Consider the following 10,373-nt stretch of genomic DNA (forward strand, 5'->3'; position numbering starts at 1 on the left):
AATCAAGTCAGTCTGTCACATATAAGTTAATATACATCTTACTCCTTACTCCCGCTTGCTCTCCCCCTAATGAGTCAGCCCTTCCAGTCTGTCCTTTCGTGAGGGCTTTGGCAGCCTCCAACTCTATCCTTCCATCCCCCCTCCAGACAGGAGATGCCAACACAGTCTCAAGTGTCCACCTGATATAATTAGCTCACACTTCATCAGCATCTCTCTCCCACCCACTGTCCAGTCCCTTTCATGTCTGATGAATTGTCTTTGGGGATGGTTCCTGTCCTGTGCCAACAGAAGGTTTGGGGACCATGACCGCCGGGATTCCTCTAGTCACATCCAGACCATTAAGTCTGGTCTTTTTATGAGAATTTGGGGTCTGCATCCCACTGATCTCCTGCTCCCTCAGGGGTTCTCTATTGTGCTCCCTGTCAGGGCAGTCATCGATTGTGGCCGGGCACCAATTAGTTCTTCTGGTCTCAGGATAATGTAGGTCTCTGGTTCATGTGGCCCTCTCTGTCTCTTGGGCTCTTAGTTGTCATGTGACCTTGGTGTTCTTCATTCTCCTTTGCTCCAGGTGGGTTGAGACCAATTGATGCATCTTAGATGGCCGCTTGTTAGCTTTTAAGACCCCAGACGCCACATTTCAAAGTGGGATGCAGAATGTTTTCATAATAGAATTATTTTGCCAATTGACTTAGAAGTCCCCTTAAACCATGGTTCCCAAACCCCCGCCCTTGCTCCGCTGACCTTTGAAGTATTCAGTTTATCCCGGAAACTTCTTTGCTTTTGGTCCAGTCCAGTGCAGTTGAGCTGACCTTCCATGTATTCAGTGTTGTCCTTCCCTTCACCTAAAGCAGTTCTTTTCAGCTAATTAATCAGTAAAAAACCCTCTCCCTCCCTCCCTGCCTCCCCCCTCGTAACCACAAAAGTATGTGTTCTTCTCAGTTTATACTATTTCTCAAGATCTTATAATAGTGGTCTTATACAATATTTGTCCTTTTGCCTCTGACTGATTTCGCTCAGCATAATGCCTTCCAGGTTCCAACTGATTTTTGTGTGTTTATCTTGTACCCTGATACCCTGCTAAACTCTTCTATTAGTTTCAGTAGTTTTCTTGAGGATTCTTTAGGGTTTTCTGTGTATAAGATCATATCATCTGCAAATACAGAAACTTTCACTACTACCCTACCAGTCTGGATACGCTTTATTTCTTTATCTGGCCTAATTGTTCTGATATAGGGATACCATTTTGATTCCAGAAAAAGCAATGGTCCAAAGAAGCTAGGTACAGTGAGGCTAAAAAATGAAAAAAAAAAAAAAAAGGAAATTTAGAAGTTCAACCAGTGGCTAATATTAACATGAGTGACTGAACCCTTCCCTCCCTCTTTTATTGAGATCAACTGACATCAGGTAAGAAGATTGTCCTCTGGCCCTCCACCCAACCATATCTTTTGAAAGTCAAATTCAGCAAGCCAGGCTTTGAACAGGAAAGAAAAGACTAGCAACTTTGGTTAAACAAAAGTAGCTGGCAGGATCAATCCTGGTCAGGAACTTCCTCATAGTGAATATTTACTTTTGTGCATAAGGAAATCCTAAAATCAATATAAGATATCTGCTCTCAGTTTCTCTCTTTGACAGTAGATTTCATGGAACAACAGTTTCCTAATAGGTCAAATGTTTGATAAGCTCTAGTTCTTCCTTAGGATTTCAGAGTCAAAGGCCCAAGTTTCTGCCCTTGAAGTTTTATATTTCCTTTTTTTGTAATCACTGCAACATAGTCTTAATCTGATTTATTATCTTGTTTTCACCAGATGCTGCAGAAAAGTTATAACACCACTAACTGTAATGTTGCATTTTAAGAGATAAATGTAGTCCCACCCAAGGGACCTATCAGTTTATGTTCTGAAAACAAGACCTAAGGGCTCTATCTCTAAGCTCTTTTTGAAATCTACTGAAAAGAGTTAGAATTATCTTAATTCTATGTAAAAATATACTGTAGTGTTCTGGGGGTGATTTACCAAATTCTGTACATCTTAAGCTCACAAATTAAGCTATATGACACAGAAAGCAGAATACAGAGTCTCCATTATTTAACAGTAATGAAATTAGGGAGCAAACAGAGTTACTGCTTTCTAAGACTCTCTTTCAGGGGAATGACTAACTCTCCTGGATGCCTGGGGCCTGCAACTGACACAAATGCATGGAGTAGGCCAGGTATGAGAAAGACATGAGTAATTAATTCAATCAAGAATGACAGTTGCCTAGTTATTGTTATTTTGCTTTTTAAACACTGCATCATGCTTAATAACTGTAAGGGTGAATACAAATCAAAAAGAAGGGGGGGATAAAAAAGGACACATATTTCTGCTCACCCCTGTGCAAAAAAGAAGAGTACCAGTCTCTCTTTTTTCTTTTTTACATTTCTTCAGAACGCTTGCAATTGTAAATTCTCAGTGGCCCTATACTGACAGAGTAGAACTGCCCTAAAGCCTTTCCAAGGACTGGCTGGAGGATTTGAACTGCCAAGGACATTTTGGTTCACTGCCAAGCTCTTAACCACTTCACCACCAGGGCTCCTTTAAAAAATGCATATATATTCTTTTAAATGCCTAAGGAAACTTGCCAGTTTTACAACCCAGGAAGGTTTTCTCAAGAACCTAGGATCCATTTCTTTGAAATGTAACTAACAGAAAGGTAGCACCCCTACCTGCATGGGCCTTTAAGGTAGGTACCAGTTGCTGTCAAGTCTACTCTTGTAGATAGTTACAATTTGGAACTGGTGGCAGACTGGTTAAGAGCTTGGCTGCTAACCAAAAGGTCAGCAGTTCAAATCTACCAGTTGCTCTTTGGAAACCCTATGAGGTAGTTCTACAAACCAGATTCTGCAGTAATCAGCACTCAAATGGTCAGGACTTGGTCAACAACTGCCAGCTTCCCCAATTTTTTGCCTTCACTCACAACTCGGAATCAGAGAAACATACTCCCCAAACCAATTATATAGGTTGCCCTGCTTCTCCTTAGCCTTCCTCCAGTTTCCCATGCGAACAACCTCCAATAAGACCACACCCTAAGCAGCCTTCTTTTTTTTTTTCCACAATTAAACTTTCTCTCTCCACTGCCTGCCTCTGAGTCTCTGTAAAATACAAGTGATGGTGGCTGACTCCTCTGTCATAGTCAGCTCTGAACAAAGCGCTTTTGCTTGTTCTTGAGTGGCCTTTATTTCCACAAATGAAAATACTATAGAAAACTGAAATACCTTGGTGAATTCAGTCAATTACGATGCCACTGTATTTCTCAGATTTGGTAACATTTCCTCTATTGCTAGCAAATGAAATGTCAGCTCTGAATCATTTAATCTTTTCTTTTTCAGCTACAAAGTAATCTTTACCTGCATCAATACCATTTTTCAAAAGCGAACAATTGCTATGCCAATTGCAGGTGAAACATTTACCTCCCCTCCATGCATCAAAGGAGAAATTCAGAATGTCCCTAAGCTTTAAACTGGACATTGAGGCTGACCTGGGTCAAGAAGCCAAATCCCAGCTCTACCGCTTCCCAGCATGTGGTCTTAGCTGTTTACACTCTGCTGTTAGCTGCAGGGTGTTCATCTATAAATCTGGTTTAGTAAAGCCTAACTCTAAGGCTGGAGTAATAATTAAGTGAGATAATACATGAAAACACTCAGCCCATCACCCACCTCCAGGTAAGCATACTGCAAGTGGTGCCTTCCCAGGTTGTACCTATGGTTGCAGTTGATGTTTTGGTTACTGTCTTAGGCTGGGTTCTCTAGAGAATCAAAACCAGTAAGGCTTAAAAATATATACAGAGACGGAAATTTACATCAAGGAAACGGCTCACACATTTGTAGAAGCTGGAACATTCCAAGTCCATGGGTCAGGATAGAGGCTTGGTTCTCCTGATTTATGTAGCCGCAGGGGCTGGAGAACCCAACTTTGGCCGGACAGAGAGCAGGGCTCTTGTTCACAGGCTGTAAAGATTGATGGATTCCAAGATCAGCAGGGAGAACCAAAGGTAAGCTGCTAGCTCGAGTACAAAGAACTGGAGGTTAGACGAACAGGAGCCAGCTGCAGGATATAAAGCCAGCAAAAGACCAGGAACCTTGCCAGAATGTCCACTTCTATTCAGTGCAGGCCACCTGACCAACCTCTTACTCATAGCAGACCCTAGTAAGGAGGTGATCACATTATATCAAATCTCATCGTGGAAGTGATCATATCACCATAAGACTGCCAAGCTACATCACAACTGCCAAACCACTGAGAATCATGGCCCAGCCAAGTTGATACACAACCTTGACCATCACACTTACTGTTGTTACAGTTAGCAGAGAAGGTATGTGTCAGGGACAACTCATCTGCCAGACTCTGAATCCTACTATTTACAATCCATGACATGTTCAATACCCAAGACAACCAGGCAAACAGTCAAGAGAAGAACATCACCTCCTAAATGCTCTTTGGTCCCCAAAGAATAATTCACCCTACCACAACTAAAGTCAATATTTATTAAACTGTAGGTGACACATTTTGTAAACCTCGGTATGAATGATGTAATAAAAGTTTTCCAAGGAAATCTACCTACAATTGTTCTAGTTGCTTTATATCCAGTTATTTTTTCCTTTCTGAATTAATTTGCTTTTGAATACAAACTCTGGAAAGTATACTTCCGTGAAAGGGCCTAGTTTAATGGAATTAATATAAAAGAATTCAAATTTAAGAAGTAGTTTAAATATGCATAATCTATTTTAATAACAAAGCAATAGTAAAGCATTAAAACACATTCTTTACAAGTTCTAAGGTCTTTATACTGAGCAAAAAAAAAAAAAAAAAATCATGACATGGTGTTGTTTGCTGCCATTGAGTTGATTCTGACTCATGGGTACCTCCTGCATGTAGAATAGAGCTGCTCTGTAGGGTTTTCAAAGCTGTAGTCTTTTTGGAACAGATTTCCAGGCTTCAATTCCAAAGCTACTCTGGACAGGTTCAAACCCCTAATCTTTTGGGTACCAGTCTAGCACTTAACCATTTCCACTACCCAGGGACCTGTTCCTGACATATAGTTTTACATATATTGAAATGATTGGCTACATTACTCATACTCATTGCTGTTGAGTCAGTTGCGACTCATGCCTACCCTACAGGACACAGTAGAACTGCCCTATAGGGTTCCCAAGGCTGCAAATATTTACAGAAGCAGACTGCCACATCTCTCTCTTGTGGAGAGGATGGTGGGTTTGGCTGGTGGATTCCAACCGCTGACTGTTTGGTTACCAACCAAGCACTTTAACCACTGTACCACAAGTGCTCCTTATGTACACATATACACTTGTTTTTTTTTTTCATTAAAAATAAAGAACTTCAGTGTAAGGCACTGTTGTCCAAGAGTTAAATGAAGACTAAAAGTTCACACAATACCACCTTGCTCTAATGCTTCTCAAACATGTCCTTCAACCTACCACAGACATGAGGGTAATAATAGCACCCACTCAGCAAACTATTTGAAATAGTATTCCTCTCAATGCATGAACTGGCGTTTTTCCTAAAAAAAAAAAAAAAAAAGACTATTTTATATTAACAACAATAATTACAGAAGAAGTATCTTGAGAGGAGGAAAACAAACAAACAAACAAATAGAAAACTATAGCAGCTATTTCGGCCTAGAAGAAGTTTCCTAATACTTCCTGTGTTTTTTCAACAGTCCCAAGGAATACATTTACTCTGTTGTCCTGTAATCCTCATGATAAGAAGGGATAAATTTACAAGTGTGTCCTTGGTTCAGATGGTACTTAATGAGAAGTTAAGTGCTACCTGTACAACTGGGCTGAAGAATCAAATTTCTCTTGGTCCCTTGAGGAATCAAAACAATTGCCTAATGTCACATCAAGGACAGGATCACAAATTTTTAAGAATATCTTAATTTACTCTCATGAAATACATTAGCACTGAAACTTCATGAAAGCTGGATTCAGGGATTATCAGGAGTCTGCAATGTGACTTTTAAACAAAAACAGGCGCTTTGCTCTTTACTGCTCATCTGCTCTTTTGCAGTAATAGTTTTCTGGGATAACCGTTCCTCACACGGATAATTATCAACAAGACACCTAAAAGACACAGTTTTTTCAAGTTTTTACCAGAAATTCATCTCAAGGTAAAAAGTCATCCAGGAAAGTAAAACTTCAAGTTGATAAAGTATTGTTTATATGCACTACACCAAGCAATCCACTCAGGGTTTTAACAGTTGTAAAAATTAAACCACGGTATGGATGAACAATGAATGACGTAGTTTCGATGAGGTATTACTATGATTATTAGTCTCAGAAGGGGTTTTCCCAGTATGCAACGTCTTCAACAACCAGAAAAGGCCAGCAGCTTCTCATATCCTATGGGATTCAATACAGAACGCCTGTACTTCTATAAACAAGTCCTGTACATTAATAATTTTGTGACAGATCAAGGACTGGAGGAAGACACAGACGAGGTGCATCAAATGACCCTTAAATTGTTCACAAGTAGAGATGAAATTTGATATATAAAGGTGGATAAATTCGAGAGGTAGATCAACAGCTATAGTAAGCTGATTTACAACTTCCATTGAATGTAAGGACATGTCCATATTGACCAGGCCTGAAACATACTTGGTTATCGGGTTTGACTGTGTGTTAATTTCAGCAACATTTCTATAGTAACTAGAGAGTTGTTTTCCATGAGATCAGGAAGATTGGCTGGAATCAGGCCAATGTGATAAACAAGTCTTGCATTTTTTTCTAAGTCACCAAGGAATGTGCTTGTTGAGCAGATAAGGGGTGTTTGAAGGCTTTGGCCATTATTTGCTTCATCTCTACAGCAGTGCTATTCTTAACACACATTGATGTATCCCACTGAATTGCATGGTCAGTCTCTGTTGGATTTAGCCACGTCAACTCATCCTCACAAACGTGGAGTGGAGGTGTTAGACAAACGATGGCCAAAAATGGCTTTCAATAGATGGTTTTGGAACACTGACTAAAGCTTCTGTGTTTTGAGAGACAATCAAGCTGTCAAATCCAGAGTTGGAAGAATCGAGGTCTGGGTCACTGAGAATACTAGGGAAGCTAGCTTTACTCTGGGTTGGAGATCTGAATGACCCTCAGCTAAGGCTACCTGAAGCCCACTTATGTCCACAGACCGGCCCCTGTTTCCAACACCCATGAAAGCAATCTGGCGAGGTGTCTTTTAGAAGAGTTTCCTTGGTGGTGCCAGCATGAGCTGGGAAAGAAAAAAACTTTTCTGTTGGAGTTATAGGAGGTAAAAATCCTGAGAGTGGTGGCCAGTCCAGCTGCTGGCCGCCACATGCAGGCTTCACAGGACAGGATTGAGCAGGTGTTTGAAACTGGCAACAAAGGGGGTGGCAGTGAGCAAACTGAAGTTGTCAAGGATTTCTTTTTACTTGAATCCACAATCAATACCCATGGAAGGAGCAGTCAAGAAATCAAAAGACACATTGCTCTGAGCAAGTCTGCTGCAAAAGACCTCTTTAAAGTGTTGAAAAGCAAATATGTCACTTTGAGGACTCAGGTGCACCTGACCCAAGCCATGGTATTTTCAATCCCATCGTATACATATGAAAGCTACACGATGAATAAGGAAGACCAAAGATGAATTGACACCTGTGAATTGTGGTATTGGTGAAGAATACTGAATACACCATGGACTGCCAATAGAATGAACAAATCTGTCTTGGGAGAAATACAATCAGAATGCTCCCCAGAAGCAAGGATGGCGATACTGTGTCTTACATACTTCAGACATGTTGTCAGGAGGGATCAGGCCCTGAAGAAGGACATCACGCATGGCAAAGCACAGAGGCAGCGGAAAAGAGGAAGGCCTTCAACGAGGTAAACCGACAGTGCCTGCAGGAATGAGCTCAAGCGTAATAATGATTGTAACGATGGCCCAGGCCCGGGCAGTGTTTCATCCTCTCGTGCATAGTGTCACCATGAGTCAGAACTAGCTCGATGGCACCTAACAACAACATGCTGTCCTACACCCACTGCCATCAAGTCAATTCCAACTCAGCAACCCTATAGGATACAATAGACCTGACCGATAGGCCGTCCAAGGAGTGGCTGGTGGATTTGAACTACCAACATTTTGGTTAGCAGCCAAACACTTAACCACTGAGCCACCAGGGCCCCCAAAACACAGTTGGCAGCAGTGGGATTCGAACCCATGACCCCACAGAGACCAGAGCCATAATCCAGTCCCGTAGACTGCTCAGCCACTATACTGCTCATTATACTTCCCTAGTTAAAAGGTAAGAGGCACTGGTGGTTCGGTGATCTTTCCACGGGGGTGATCCTGCTTTGATTCCCAGCCAACGCACCTTATGGGCAGCCACCACTTATCTGTCAGTGGAGGCTTGCATGTTGCTATGATGCTGAGCAGGCATCCACAGAGCTTCCAGAGTAAGATGGACTAGGAGAAAGGACCTGGTTATCTACTTCTGAGAATCAGTTAATGAGAGCCTTGTGAATCAAAACTATCTGGTGTTCTTTTATGCACAGGGTAACCATGGGGTGGGGGGTCACTCCTCAGCAGCTAACAACAATAACAGCTAAGGGGTAGGGTGGCGTCTGGATCAGGCTGCATGCTGGAGTCCTTGACTTCTAATCTTTTAATGGCCAGACTGTTGAACTTGGACATGATTCTTCACCTCTCTAAGTCTTAGTTTCTTCTTGAGTAACATGGGAATTATAATAACCGCTTTCCCTAATTTATAGGTAGTTAGAAGATGTTTCCTGAAATGCCTTGAAAATTCTAAGAAGCTATACAAATGAGAGATAGTATTAAACATCTCACGATAAGGAAATTTAACATAATTTTCTATCTATAAGTTACTTAAATGTATTAACTCCAAACAGTGAATTAAAATATATTTACATTAGCATATGCCCTGATGGTTCTAGTTCATAGCATACCCTCAACTGGACATTGTTGGAGAATCAGGTATTTATCAAGTGCAATTAACATCTCAACCACCCGTCTGTTGGTTTGTCATACTGTGGTAGTTAGCGTGTTGCTATGTATGATGTTGGAAGCTATGCCAATCGTATTTCAAATACCAGCAGGATCATACATGGTAGACAAGTTTCAGTGGCACTTCCAGACTAAGACAGACTTAAGAAGAAAGGCCTGGTGATCTATTTCTAAAAATCAGCCCATGAAAACACTATGGATCACAAAAGAATATTGTCCAATATAGTGCTATAAGATGAGCCGCCTACGTTGGAAGGCATTCAGCACAACAATGAACTCGAACACATCAATGACGGTGAAGATGGTGCAGTACTGGGCAATGTTTTATTCTGTTCTATATGGGGTCACCTCAGTCACCTCAGTCATAGCTGACTCAAGGCACCTAATAACAGCAACAATTAACATCTATTGCATCAAGTTTTCTTTCACTGATGTTAAGGACCATGACCGTGCTTCTCTCTTAACAGTGACTGTCCTTAACAGTATGTAAGATGTAGTCAGTGCCTAATCATATATTGAGTTTATATATTGAATTTACTTAGTGGTAGAGGTTTGTATTTCTAGGGCTTCATTTGGTCTCCTATCTGAGCGGCCTTCTTTTATGTCCCATTGTTCTAAATTTTAAGAAACGCTGTTACCTACAGCTCCCAACCAGAGAAGGCTGCTGTGCAGGACCACACAAGGGGCTGTACCCAGAGATACGGTAAAAACAGGCTGGGATTATAGGAGGTGACTTAAGTATGGAAAACAGGTGGGTTTAGCTAGGTTATGCAGGCTTCCTGGGGACCGGCCAACTTGCATAATTGTATGGGATCCAGGGACATAGGGGCTGTTCCTAAGTGTTTGGTACTAGACCCAGGATAATTAAGTCAGGTGCATAGTACACAGGAGTGTGAGAACCCGATGAGGGTTGTGGTTGGAGAGTGGACTTAAACAGCTACTAAAGAAGGTGAACTGACTGGCTTCCAGCCAGGGGCTCTAAACTGAGTCAAGACAATATCTGTTTAAAGACTATAGTAAAACTGTGGACCAGGCAATGCTTGCCCCTCCCCTAGCAGAACTACAATACTTTGTAGTTCTTTGGGTAAATAAATAAGTGGTAGGAATAAAAGGGAAATTTCTCAATACAAAAAAGGGCATCTACAAAAATCTCCACAGCTAACATGATACTCAGTGGACAAAGACTGAGAACATTCCCATTAAGTTCAGGAACAAGAACGAGATGCCTACTTTCACCACTCATATTTAACATCATTCTGGACGTCCTACCAGAGTAATTAGGTGAGACAGAAGAAATCAAAGGTACCCAGGTAATGAAGGAAGAAGTAAAACTATCTCTTTTTG

At 41.3% G+C, this 10,373-nt stretch overlaps 1 pseudogene; it reads right to left on the reverse strand.

The window, feature by feature from the left end:
• Positions 1-6,194: 6,194 nt before the first annotated feature.
• Positions 6,195-7,271, reverse strand: LOC135228286 (CCR4-NOT transcription complex subunit 11-like; annotated as a pseudogene).
• Positions 7,272-10,373: the final 3,102 nt, after the last annotated feature.

Source organism: Loxodonta africana, chromosome 20, assembly GCF_030014295.1.
Source record: "Loxodonta africana isolate mLoxAfr1 chromosome 20, mLoxAfr1.hap2, whole genome shotgun sequence".
In the NCBI taxonomy this organism is placed as follows: domain Eukaryota; kingdom Metazoa; phylum Chordata; class Mammalia; order Proboscidea; family Elephantidae; genus Loxodonta; species Loxodonta africana.